Genomic DNA, 14,732 nt, shown 5'->3' with positions numbered 1-14,732 from the left:
TAATGATGAAAGCCACGAATGTGTCAATGAAAGCACTCGAGGCATCTTACGCCGTGTCCCTGCTTGTGGCTAAATCCAAAAAACCTCACTCTATTGTTGAGGAGCTCATTCTCCCTGCAGCGACTGTGTTGGCCGAAATTATGATAGACAAGAAAGCAGCCGAAGCACTCAAGAAAGTTCCCCTGTCGAATAACACCGTATCCCGTCGGATCAATGATATGTCTGTTAATATAATTGGACAAGTGGTGAACAAAATAAAACTAGCCGGTCAGTTCGCTTTGCAGCTGGATGAAATGACAGATGTGAGTGGAGAAGCGCAGCTCCTGTCCTTTGTGCGTTACAAAGATGCGTCGGACATAAACGAGCATATTTTATTTTGCAAAACGCTGCCAGGAAAGACAACTGGGGAAGAATTGTTCCAGGTTATCGACAGCTTCTTCAGAGAACATGATCTGCAGTGGAAAACCTGCAGCCACATCTGTACTGATGGAGCAGCTGCGATGACGGGGCGCGTAAAGGGACTTTTTGGGCACGTAAGAAAGGTAAATCCCGACATTAAATGGATGCATTGTATTATTCATCGTGAAGCACTAGCTAGCAAGAGGATGAGCCCTGATGTAAGTGCTGTTATGGATGATGCTGTGAAGATGATACATTTCATCCAATCTCGGCCATTGAATCACAGGCTGTTTGAAACTTTTTGTCATGAGAACGGCACAGAGCACGATCAGCTATTGCTTCACACAAACGTGCGCTGGCTGTCTCGTGGGAAAACGCTACTGAGACTTTATGAACTTCGCAATTACGTTTTTGTGTTCTTGATGGAGCATCTGCATCCTCTTGCTGTGCAGCTTGAGGATGACAAGTGGGTGGCGCGCCTGGCATATCTTGCTGATGTGTTTACCAAACTCAACGAGCTCAACCTATCACTTCAGTGCAAGCAGTCACATGTCCTGAAATTGTATGACAAAGTTCAAGGATTCACAAAAAAGCTCAAACTATGGGAGAGGAAATGTGATGAGGGAGACGTGAGCTGTTTCCCACTACTCAATGCCCATCTTGCCACCACTGCTGTTGCCAGGGGTCCAGTGGTCAAACTGGTGCAAGAACACCTGTCCAAACTCTGCACTGATTTCAGCCATTATTTTCAGGACATTGAAAATAAGTCAGAAAGACTGGATTGGGTGAGGAACCCATTCATTGTGAGTGAGAGCAGCAACAGCCTTCCAGCAATGCTGCAGGAGCCTCTGATGGAATTATCATCTGACCCTCTGAAGATGGCATATGCTGAGAAGTCATTGACTGAGTTTTGGTGTGATGTGGAGAAGGAATATCCTGAGCTGGGAAAACATGCACTGATTGAACTTTTGCCGTTTGGTTCTACTTATTTGTGTGAGGTGACCTTCTCAGCTTTAACACACATCAAAACCAAGCAGAGGAACAGACTGGATGTGGAGACCAGCCTGGTCACAGCTGTTTCCACACTGCCTCCAGAACTATCAAAGCTTATGAAAGACAAGCAAGCTCAAGTGTCTCATTAAAGCTCACATGACTGGTGAAAAGAAACTGCTAGGCCTATACTGATTCTGGATATTAAGTGTTTTGTTCCTGAATTAAAGTTTAAATGCCTGTTTAAAGGGGACTTATTCAAAGGGGCTCCATGGTTTAAGCCTAAATGTTACAAGATATATATATATATAGCAAAGATAAGTTGATTATTTTGATTTCATATGTATTTATTTGATTATATTATTTATTTTCAAGGCAACATATTCATTTTTATTTATTTTTATTGAGTGATTTAAGTTAAAATTAAGAAAATGCCTGAGAATTAGATGTTCAAATTAAGGAGATGAAATAAAGTTATTTTCATTCAATAATCAGTTACGTTCTACTTGTGAAGGATCATCAGCACGTATGATTGAGGGGGTACTCATGGTATGACAAAAGGCTCAGGGGGTACACAAGACAACAAAGGTTGGGAACCACTGAGCTAGTTTATCGGATCCTAGTGTTGGTGTTAGCTCTAGAACATTTTAAGATTTATGTTGGACCCAGCCTTTGGCCAATTGTGGTGTTTAGCTGTTACGATCCCTTCATATTCTGCCCCAGCGTGTCCAAGCACAATCAGCGTCTCATGCAATGGGCTCTGATTGTGCAGGGACTACAACGTTAGACACCCGTCATAAAAGGGCTCAGCTGTTGGCCGATGCTTTGTCCAGGTTAAGTTTGTGATGTTAGTGTGTGTTATTAGGTAGGGTTGTTTAGTGATGTTAGAATGTGTGTTATTAGGAGTTTTGTTAGTGTGCTTAGGTTCACAAAACCGGTGGGTTTGTGTCTTAAGGGGGGGGGAGGGTTACGGCTGCTGCCTTTCTGGTCGGCTGCGTGTTTTCAGCTGTGTGTGTTCTCTGTAAATGAGCTGTGCGGTTGCCCTCCCGTCATTGGCTGCCATCTCCTGGTCCGCCCCTGAAGATTGTGATTGGAGCACGCCGGGCCCGACGCACTCCAATCGCAGCGCACAGCCGGCGCACACCTGCTGGAGATTACTACAAAGTTTGGGGACAACGATCACTCAGGAGGCTCTGTTGAGTGAACAGACAACCTCTCGCTACTGGCTCCTCAGTGAATTCTGTCGAAGTGTGGTTAAACTTGTGTGATTAGTTAGTGGTTAGAGTAGTTTTGGATTCTGTGATTATTGCCTTTAGTTTAGCTGTGTTTTGTATAGATTCTTTGGTTAGTTGTACCACTTTTAAAGTGAGGTTTTGTTTCGTTCTTTATATTAGTATTTATTTTCCCTGTATGCCATTAGACTCCCTTTTTAGAGTCCTCCTTTTGTTTGGTTATCAACCTGTGCCCTTTTGGCCCTTTTGTTTGTTCAGGCTGGACACCTTCCATTTTGTTACACCCTGTTCTGTAATAAAACTACTTATAATTATTACCAATTACATACGGGTGTGTGTTCCATTCCTCTTCCCCTAGTTGGGACGTAACAACCGTTATGGTGTAAATATAACCTATCTATGAATTAGATCAAATGTAAAAGTCAGCCGAATTAGTGTTGATACTGCAAGGAGACGTATTGTGTGAAGAGAAATTGAAGATGTTGTTTAATTGTTGATATATTTATGATCCACGTCAAGTATTCAGTTTCGGCGGCATTTTCTCAGTTTTTCCAAAGGTCTTCTCATCAGGGCTCTATAAATAAAGAACTACGGCAGATCTGTAATATGTAATGCAGCCGAACCGTGTATTACAATGCCGTTATGTGATGACTTTCAAAGAGAAAAGCAAGAGCACTCGGAATTAAGTATTTTATTCTTTTAAAATGTTTTCCGGATTTCATATCATATAAACACCAAATCCCAGCATGCATTGTGGCTAAAACATCCAATCAGCGAGCTTAAACCATAGCTGAGGATCTTGGGTAAGCGCTCGAAATGCCTACGTCTGTTTCCGGTTATTTTATTTTGAAATTCAGTTCATGACGGACGCCAAAAAAGCCAGAGATTATGGAATCAAACCAATAAATAAAAGCAAGGATAATTGTGTGTTATTGGTAAGTAAATAACAGTGTGTTATTTTGAAAAGAATAACAAATTAGATTTAAAAAATACAGATTTCAGTATTCTGAGGCTCTGAGCCCCATTTATTTTCCTCACAGACGGCAACAAAAGTCCGAAATTATACGATTTCAAATAAAAGCAATAACTGTGGCTTGATATTGAGTAAGAACATGTTTTTATGAACCACACAGCTTCCGGTCTTCCACGACCCGACCGGAGAAAAAGACGTGCTGCAGGCACGAAACACATTACCAGTAGAAATACATTGCTTTTAAAATCGTGCTGTGCAACACGAAAAAAAGGGGAAAATCGTGTCGGTGAACACGAAATGCCATGAGACTGGGTTGTATTAAGCTAGCTGCCACAGAAAGTAGCCCTACAGCTTAACATGCTAACCTTTGGTAGAGAGCTACAGTTAGCCAACTTCATGTTCAACTAGGGATGTAACGATATACCGAATATCGCGGTAAATAAACGTCCCAATACCGTCGTGAGACTGACAAAATCTACCGGGATTTTTTTTTTTAAATACATTTTTAAAAACTTTTTTTATTTTTTTTTATTTAACCAGATGGTCCCGTTGAGATCATCGATCTCTTTTTCAAGAGAGACCTGTCCAACATGGCAGCAAGTAGGTTACAACATGAACATAAAACAACAGAACACAAAAGGACATCGTATTTACAGGGCTACACGTACACACCTAGAGACATTGACAAGTACCAACAGTATATCTATATCTCTGTCAATAAGCCTCACCTTCTTGGCAAAAACTGTATTGTTTTTGAAGTGGTGGAGAGACAATGCACAGTTTGACCCACTGCTGTCACCCATGGCCAAAGCATATCTCTCTGTCCCACAGAGGTGGCGTTAGACTTTTTCGCTGTCCGTCATTTTGACAGACAGGATCGTAAAATATCCGTCATAATCCCTTATTACCCGTCGGGTCTGAACAGTTCACGAGAGAGCACGCTCGTGAACTGTCAACGGGGGGGGGGGGGGGGCGGTGTTATGCCGTGGGTGCATGCACCTTGCGGGAGCGCGCACAGCGTAAAGCAAAACCTCCCAGACATGTGTTGATCTGTACGGCAAAGTACGGTTTGGAAACTATATCATTTCCTTTTGGAGGGCATGCATAACACGGCATAACACCAGAGCCTCGCTGCGGGGAAACTTTGGCGCTGTTCCGAGTTTGTTCCAATCTGTCAAAATGACAGACTGCTTTCAGATTTTTCCGTCATTGTTAAATAAAATATTCGGTTAACGCGACCACTGCTATCCCAGTAACATCAGTACCAAGCGAGAGAGTTGTTTCCAGAGCAGGGGATATTGTAAATGCCCAAACATCCCAGCTTATAAATACCTGGAAATGTGGACATTCTCATATTCCTAAAAACCTGTCTGATGATGCTGAGTGAGTGACTAGTGAGTTTGAGTTGAGTTACTTGAAAAACTAAAGTGAAACCTGATTTATTTTATTGCAGGGTCTGATTATTAAATGTCCTTGTTTATTTGTGAGATGCAGTGGCACAAAGAAAATGCCTACTTTGTTTGGTAGTACTATAGGTACAAAAACACTGGTTTTCTTGTTCTAGTCTGTTACTGTCACTTTGTTTTTGACACTTTAAAATACTGCTATCCTACTAAAATGCTGTACAAATCAGATTTATTATTTAATAAAGAAACATTTTTTGAGTAAAAACATTTTTTATAAAAAAAAAAAAAAATTGAATTATTTTATTTTTTTCTTTATTATTCAATATCGCGATAAATACCGTACCGTGGACTTGTTATCGCGATATTATCGTACCGTGAGTTGTTGGTATCGTTACATCCCTATGTTCAACACAACACCTCTAATGGCATTACATTGACGATTGTAAACCCTCTCAACTTGTGAGATAACGTTAAGTTAACTTATCCTTAAATAACTACATCACGTTTTTCAGGGGAAACACAAACTGCATAAAACGTTAGCTGCTAACTGTTGTTAGCTAAGACAGCTAGCCTCCTAGCAAACGTAAGGTTAAGTTAACATTAACATAACGTTGTAAGAAAGCAAAACGAACCTTCGAGAAAGCTTTTACTCTCAGACTTGGTGATATTGTGTAGTGTTGCTTACCTCCAGAAGGACTTTTAGCGCGTGTCCCAGTAGACAGAGCTGTCAGAGCGGTGCCTCTAAGAAGAGCAGCCGCTGGGCGGAGTCACATAAACGCTCAACTGATCTTCACTCCTCGACCGTTAGTGCCAGTCAAAACAATATCGCTTTGTTTCAACCACTGCCGTCTCGCCGTTCCCCCGTGTCCCGCCCTCTCTGTCTGTCTGTGTCTGTTTCAGTCTCGCCAGTAAGACTGCTGGTAGACCAGCATAAATACCAGCATAGACCAGCTAAAACCAGCATAGACCAGCATGACATCCATGCTGGGCTATGCTGGTTTAGCTGACCAGGCTGGTCTTGAACCAGCAAGAACAGCCTGGCCATCTTGTCCAGCCTGGTAAACCAACTAAACCAACCCAACACCAGCTAATACCAGCTAACACCGGCTAACATCAGCAACCATCTTAAGCTGGTCTATGCTGGTTTTTTCAGCAGGGCCGTCTCTCTGCGGCGTATCTAGCCTGTACCACTACTGACACGCGCTGTCTTTGGGGTTTCAGTGTCTGCCCCGGTCCCCCCTTCCTTCTTTCATATAATGGTATGATCCAAGTCTGTCCTCGCATGTGATTGGCCGCATGGTGTGCCCATGCTTGGCCTGCATGGATTCTCAGCGGAGCTGAGCAGGAGCAGCAGAAGATTTGGCTCTTCCTGATGGGAGTTGGCTCTTCTCGTTCGATACAAAGCATCGGCTCTTCGATTCGTTTCGTTCGCGAACGACACATTATTACCGGAGAGAGAAACCCTGGCTTGAGTTACTGAGTTGATAACCAGCGTCGTAGGACCGCTTAGCGAAAACACGTTTGTTTTGGTTAGTTAAGCCAGATAACTCAAACATATCCAGGGTATGTTGAACTGGATTCGTAGTAGGCTACAGGCCTATGGAGGGAAAGGCTAACATATTAAACGGACAGACTTTCATTCTTAAAAAAAACACTTTTTCCTGGTTTTAACTACAGAGCTGTTTCCCTTCTTCCAGTGGCGAGCCGTCAGGGCCCTCTAGAGCCAATCCTGCAATTTCTCCACAGGTGAAAGAGTTGACATGCTGAAAACCCAACCCCTGCAGGGGGGTCTGCGGGGATTCTCTCCCAGGAGATTTTTTGAAATACTAACATAAAATACACATTCTGGTACTCTCTTGAGAAGAAAAAATAAATAAATCTATTACTACACAACATATTTAAAAAAATGAATACCATTTTAGTTTTGTGTTAGCCTACTTTGTTCTGAAAGCTGAACCTGCTGCTCCTCACAGAGAGAAGAGGGAAGAGGCTGTGTGAATTACTTTACATTGTGGATAAGGGTGGATAGCCCCCATTGTTCTGTGTGTCAAAATGAAAGACAGCCCACACACCTATCAATCATCAAACCGTGGGGTCTTATTTCATTATGTGTTGATTTCTATCAACACGTAATGTTGTATCGATGTATAGAGATTTACTACAGCAAAAGTATTCTCCGTCGGGACTTCCTGCAACAACACCTCGCCGTTATCGTGATTCTGATTGGCCAGAAGACATTATCAAAGATGTTCTATTGAGAAGATTATCACTACGTGACAAAAGTTTTCAAACCGTTTCTAGTCTTCGGTATTTACTGCTGTCTGTGCAATTTACCCTGAACATAATAATAAAACAATTAAAATGTTGTATTCAGCCCTAATTAAAACAGCGGGCCCAAATCCTGGATGGGCGGGCCCAAATCCTGGATGGGCGGGCCCAAATCCTGGATGGGCGGGCCCGGCCCCATGGGGCCCGCCCATGACGCCGGGTTTGCCTCTAAGCCTCTGTGAGGGCCTAAGATATTCTAACAAATATTATTTGAAAACATTAAAAAAAAAAACATTTTCTTTTAAATTATATTTTTTATATTTTTTTGTTTTACATTTTTCATTAGTTTTACCAAAATAACTTTATTTAATTGTATTTCAAATAATATTTCCAAGTAAATAAATCCTTTGAATCTGCCTGTTCAGTTTCTGTTGGAATGTGAAGGGTTAAATTCCGTCTCTGCTAGTTATGTGAAGACGGGAGCAATTGTTGGTCCCTCTGTACATTCACAGAGGGCCAGCTATAGTAACTCAACGAGAGAGTAATGTCAAATGACAGTACAATTGACCAATCATATCTTCCCTCTAAATGGGCAGGCTTTATTTTCGCGGACTTTATGACAAGTTCCGCCCGCTGTGAGGTCTATGCAAGTGGTGCAGTGACGCGTCCTAAAACCCGGAAGTAAGCTTCGCTCGGATTCCCTCGACAGAAAGCAATGGGATTTCTCCATAGGATTTTGGAAAATAGCTCGAAATAAGGTCTGTGGAAAACGTACCTGTTAGATAAATGCACGTTTTGTTCAGCCGGATAATATCCACATGTCTACCCTACTTTTATTATTTTAGAATCATAAATCTAATTGATAAATTTATGATCGATAGATTAGCATGATGGCTCACTTCAGTGATAGTGATGACATCGTTGCGAAATTATTAACCGAGTCATTTTCAAGATTGAGTTAGCCTCTCTATGGTTAGCCTACATATTGATAAACTGGAGTGGCAAAGGATCAGCTGAATGACCCGCAAGGGCTTCATCCAAAAGGACAGGAAGATAGACTTTGTGTTTAAGTGGTTTGATCATCAAAGGTAGGCCTAAGTCATTTTCAATGTGGGCCTCTGTGCCGACTTAATTCATGTTTAATTGTTATTTGGCTGTGGGTGCCCTGTCATGATAGGTGTTTATATACATCTTGTTGTTTTGTGTGGTAGAGGGTCGCTGTCATTGATGCGTTTTGCACCCCGGGCCGCTGTTTTGATATTCCGCTGAAGTATACGCTGTGACGTAATATCTCTTCTTTTTTTTTTAGGGAAGGGGGGTCAGAGGGCCTAGGTATAAAAGTCACGGCTCGCCACTGCCTTCTTCTATTCTATCTTCCTGTTTGCCTTTGCTCTCGCACATTTGGAGTGAAACTATGCGTTAAAGGAATCCAATCATCATTAAGCTGACCGGCAGTTGCTCAGTCAGTAGGGGGCTTGGACTGTGAGCCGTAGGGTCGCCGGTTCAAGTCCCCGACCAGACCTAAATATGGAGTGTGGACTGCTACTTGGAGAGGTCCCCACCTGGGCCCTGCCGTGGTGCCCTTGAGCAAGGCACCGGACACCCCCTTTCCCCCCTCACTCCAATTCCTCCCCGGGCGCTGTACAATAGCTGCCCACTGCTCCTAGTACTAGACTCCTGGTACTAGGATGAGTGAAAAGCAGAGAACAAATGTCACTGTGTGTGCTGTGTGCTCTGCATGTGTGACCATTAAAGAGGGGTTTCATCCTTCCCAATATATATATTCTTGATATATCAACTGCTTACACTGTGTTACCTTAAATTATCTGAAACATGGAGAAAATTCGTGATGAATTAATAATAATAAAAACAGTTAATTTGGGTGAATTATTCCCTTAACAAACGAGTCAGTTATTCCAAAATAAAGGTCAGATTTGACTGAGAATAAATAAATGAATACACATTTATTGAACTTAATTTCGTCCATTCTGTATTTTCACTACATGCATAGCCGTAGAAAAATTAACATTCAATATTGTTTAATTATTATGGTGTTTATTCACGTTCAGTTATACAGATGAAAATGACATTTTCGTGTTTTACAAACAAAAGAGTATACAGGGTAATACAATTATATAGTACTGACAGAGGATTTTAACACAAACAAACAAAAAAAAGCTAAACAATTCATTATATAAAGATTGATTGATGTCCAAAGAGCAGGAACAATTTCAAGAAATTATAAACATGAGATCCTCTAGTTGTGTGCTTAACCATAAAATATAACTAGTTATTTGTGGGTTTCTTTTCCAGTTTAGAAGATTTACTCTGTTCAACTTGACTTAATCTAAATATTTCACACGCACAGGAAGAATGTTATGATTTAAAACGGTATTGAAATCGTCATATTTCTCGCATCAAATGACATCAAAACTCATTTTAATGGCCAAACTAACTTTAAAATAGGCATTTTCCACCGAGAATAAAACGAAGTTCGGCCATGTTTTCTTTTTCTGCAGGGAGAAATTTGAAGATCACGTGACGTCAAACAGAGCACATGGTGTAGTCCAAACGATAGCTGGGGATTCTGGGTAGTGTAGTGTCTTCTGCCATCCTTTACTCCGAAAAAACATTTGTTTCTCCGAATCGAAGGGGAAAAATACAAAAGCATTGCACACAATTTAAACCAATGAATGTTGTGTAATTAACAAGGATAATCTGGTGTTTTTTTTGTCGATGAGTAGTGCAGATATCACTGTAAAATCAATCGACAGTAAGGGGAATACTTACTTCCGGGTGTACAATTTTCCGTTATCCAATGGGAATGGACGCTCACATTGCCTTTAAGGGCAGCCGACACAAACGAATGCCGTGCTTCCATGAGCGTCAAATCCCGCCGCAGATGGGAATACATTGCAATCACTTGAAAGCTATTTGCGTCCCTTTATGAAGCTGAAGGAGCCTAGGAGCGTCACAACTGCACGCCTCAGGGACCCTGACCAAACGTCGCTCCTGGACGATTATGGAGTGAGAGTGTGTTGCCTAAAGCATAATCAGGCTACAGCCGTTGTGTATTTTATTATGTGAAGCACTAAATGGTTTTAGAAAAATATCGACTCTTTGTTTGTAGATATCTACTAAACTAAAGCAAATAAAGAGAGTAGGCCTGTTATACTGAGTTATATATATTATACACACTGCTCTGCTTTCTGCACGGACCTCACAGCTGTTCTCTCTGGAAACATTGCGTCGCGATGAAAGCAGTTTCTAAAATAATATCCAGGGGATGCATGCAGAGCTGTCATTGGCTGAGATAAGTCCGGCCGTGCGTCACGCCTCCACCGTTCCCGGAAATGCATCCGTGGAGGAGCCGTGGAGGAACCATCAGTGTATCCTCGGTTAGAGCTCCTCCAGAGAGCCTCCTCGATGCTCGATGCTCGGTCCTCGGTGTGCATTTAGAGAAATGAGACATCCTTCAAAATGGCGCGCTGAAATTAATTTCCGGGTCACTACCGGAGGACCGAGGAGTCGAGGAGTCGAGGAGGAGAAATTTGAGTATTGAGAAGCCTCTCTCGAGTCTCTGCCAGAGATTCAGAAGAGCTGAGGGAGGCAGAGGGGGAGCAGAGTGACGCTCAGTCACAAACACACACAATATCACCAGGAGTTTAGAAAGTAACAGGTTTTTCTGACCCTGAACTTTGAAGAGGACATCATGTGTATATCAGTATTGAGTATCTCTACTTCAAAGAGTTCTCTCCTTTTTATTGGTCCAGTTAAGCTCTTTCTTTGTCAAAATGTATTCCTTTTCTTTTTTTTAAATGGTTTGATTGACTCTAAACTTTAATTGAAATCTTCCCCGGTTTATTTTGTGGTTTCTCGGGTTCTGCTTTCGTCTCGTTTACGTGAACATTGTGAACTCTTCTGTCGGCTGCTGTCTTTCGGATACAATGGTTTTATAAACTGGTGTCGTTGTATACATAGGTGTACGTTTTTTAAATGAAATGATTGCTCTTCTTAAATTGTAATGTACATGTGTTTTTAAAGTAAAATCAAATGTCAAACACTGACAGTCTCCTGTTTTTAATTGTTGTTCTGCGCAGTACCACGTTCAGCCTGTTGGTGTCAGTAGAGAATCAGAGGAGACTATGACAAACATATAAACAGTATATTCATAAACACTCTAATTTGTCTTTAGTTATTATTTGAGATTACTTTAAACATGCGTTAAAATTGGACGTCTGGAAATAAAAATAACTTATTATTAATATTATTATAAATCTACAATGTCATTTTCATTTATTTTTGGCCCCAAATTCTGCCTCATTCTGACAAATGTTTCTAAAACCATTTGTGGGTCATAACGACAGAAGTTCAGTGTGTTCTGTTATAATGTTTTACAGCCTTCAGTATCAGCAGGGAGGGTTTTATTATCACTGACGGTAACAATCACCATAACCAGTAAATAATCTACTCACCTGGAGGGAAAGACTGATATTAAACACACAGACTTTCATTCTTTAAAAAAACATAACTTTTTCCAGGTCCTTCTTCTATTCTATCCTGCTGTTTGCCTTTGCTCTCGCATATGGAGTGAAACTATGCTTTAAAGCACATATGTCAAAATCAGGCCCGGGGGCCAAATCAGGCCCGTGGTGAATTTAATTTCGGCCCGCAGGATCATTTCTAATTCCTATTAGATCTGGCCCGCCGGTATATTGCACGCACACCTTCACTCCATCCTGAGGGTCTCCTCAGCTCAGAGCCTGAGCCCAAACATTGATGAACTTGCACCCAAGATGAGATGCCAAGTATCTGAGCTAGCATCACAGAGCAGCAACCTGAGTTTAATGGATGCTTCCTTCTGCACTTTCTCTCAGGACAACAGGGCATGTTTGGTTTTCTCTTTGAGGGGAATAGTTTTGTTGAAGCTGTTGTTGGCCTGTGGGAAAATGTAATCATAAGAAATGACTCTGGAAAAGCTGCAGATAGAGCCATAAGAAATGAATGCAACTGATTATTTAATGTTTAATGTTGTTTTTATAGGCAATAATTTAAGCTTTGTTAGTTCCAGGTTTAATATGTGCAGTAAATTCATTTCAATAAATTCTGCAATAAACATTGAACCAGTCCGGCCCTCGACTTGTACCCATTTTTTTATTTTGGCCCACTGTGTATTTTAGTTTGACCCCCCGGCTGTAAAGGAATCAAATCATCATTAATATATCAATTACTTACGTTACCTGGAATTATCAAAAAAAGAGACAGAAATTATTGATTATTAATAATAATAGAAATGGTTAATTTGTGGGTGAATTATTCCCTTCACAAACATGTCAAGTTATTTCAAAATAAAGGTCAGATTTTACTGAGAATAAATAAATTAATACACATTTATTGAACTTCATTTTGTCCATTTTGTATTTTCACTACATTGATCGCAGTAGAAAAATTAACATTCAATATTTTATAATTATTATTGTGTTTATTGACTTTCAGTTATACAGATGAAAACTACATTTCTTGTACTTTACAAACAAAAGAGCAAACAGGGCAATACGATTATGTATAATTGACAGAGGATTTTAACACAAACAATACACATACAAACAAAAAAGCTAAATAATTCAATATATAAAGATTGATTGATGTCCAAAATCAGGAGCAGGAACAATTTCATGAAATTATAAATATGAGTTCCTCTAGTTTAAAGTGCTTAACCATAAAATATGTTTTTTTTTCAAGTTTAGAAGATCTACTCAACTTGACTTAATCTAAATATTTCACACGCACAGGAACAATGTTATGATTTAAAAGGGCCCTAAAATGCACATTTTCAGATTCATATCAGTATGTAGTTTCTCTACTTTAAAGAGTCCTCTCCTGCTGATGTTCAGGTGTATATCAGTGTGTAGTGTCTCTACTTTAAAGAGTCCTCTCCTGCTGATGTTCAGGTGTACATCAGTATGTAGTGTCTCTACTTTAAAGAGTCCTCTCCTGCTGATGTTCAGGTGTATATCAGTATGTAGTGCCTCTACTTTAAAGAGTCGTCTCCTGCTGATGTTCAGGTGTATATCAGTATGTAGTGTCTATACTTTAAAGAGTCCTCTCCTGCTGATGTTCAGGTGTATATCAGTATGTAGTGTCTCTACTTTAAAGAGTCCTCTCCTGCTGATGTTCAGGTGTATATCAGTATGTAGTGTCTCTACTTTAAAGAGTCCTCTCCTGCTGATGTTCAGGTGTATATCAGTATGTAGTGTCTCTACTTTAAAGAGTCCTCTCCTGCTGATGTTCAGGTGTATATCAGTATGTAGTGTCTCTACTTTAAAGAGTCCTCTCCTGCTGATGTTCAGGTGTATATCAGTATGTAGTGTCTCTACTTTAAAGAGTCCTCTCCTGCTGATGTTCAGGTGTATATCAGTATGTAGTGTCTCTACTTTAAAGAGTTGTCTCCTGCTGATGTTCAGGTGTATATCAGTATGTAGTGTCTCTACTTTAAAGAGTCCTCTCCTGCTGATGTTCAGGTGTATATCAGTATGTAGTGTCTCTACTTTAAAGAGTCGTCTCCTGCTGATGTTCAGGTGTATATCAGTATGTAGTGTCTCTACTTTAAAGAGTCCTCTCCTGCTGATGTTCAGGTGTATATCAGTATGAAGTGTCTCTACTTTAAAGAGTCGTCTCCTGCTGATGTTCAGGTGTATATCAGTGTAGTGTCTCTACTTTAAAGAGTCCTCTCCTGCTGATGTTCAGGTGTATATCAGTATGTAGTGTCTCTACTTTAAAGAGTCGTCTCCTGCTGATGTTCAGGTGTATATCAGTATGTAGTGTCTCTACTTTAAAGAGTCCTCTCCTGCTGATGTTCAGGTGTATATAGTGCCTCTACTTTAAAGAGTCGTCTCCTGCTGATGTTCAGGTGTATATCAGTATGTAGTGTCTATACTTTAAAGAGTCCTCTCCTGCTGATGTTCAGGTGTGTATCAGTATGTAGTGTCTCTACTTTAAAGAGTCCTCTCCTGCTGATGTTCAGGTGTATATCAGTATGTAGTGTCTCTACTTTAAAGAGTCCTCTCCTGCTGATGTTCAGGTGTATATCAGTATGTAGTGTCTCTACTTTAAAGAGTCCTCTCCTGCTGATGTTCAGGTGTATATCAGTATGTAGTGTCTCTACTTTAAAGAGTCCTCTCCTGCTGATGTTCAGGTGTATATCAGTATGTAGTGTCTCTACTTTAAAGAGTCGTCTCCTGCTGATGTTCAGGTGTATATCAGTATGTAGTGTCTCTACTTTAAAGAGTCCTCTCCTGCTGATGTTCAGGTGTATATCAGTATGTAGTGTCTCTACTTTAAAGAGTACTCTCCTGCTGATGTTCAGGTGTATATCAGTATGTAGTGTCTCTACTTTAAAGAGTCCTCTCCTGCAGATGTTCATGTGTATATCAGTATGTAGTGTCTCTACTTTAAAGAGTCCTC

The sequence above is a fragment of the Gymnodraco acuticeps genome, unplaced genomic scaffold (assembly GCF_902827175.1).
Source record: "Gymnodraco acuticeps unplaced genomic scaffold, fGymAcu1.1, whole genome shotgun sequence".
NCBI classification, from domain to species: domain Eukaryota; kingdom Metazoa; phylum Chordata; class Actinopteri; order Perciformes; family Bathydraconidae; genus Gymnodraco; species Gymnodraco acuticeps.
Note: the sequence above shows the minus strand (reverse complement) of the source record.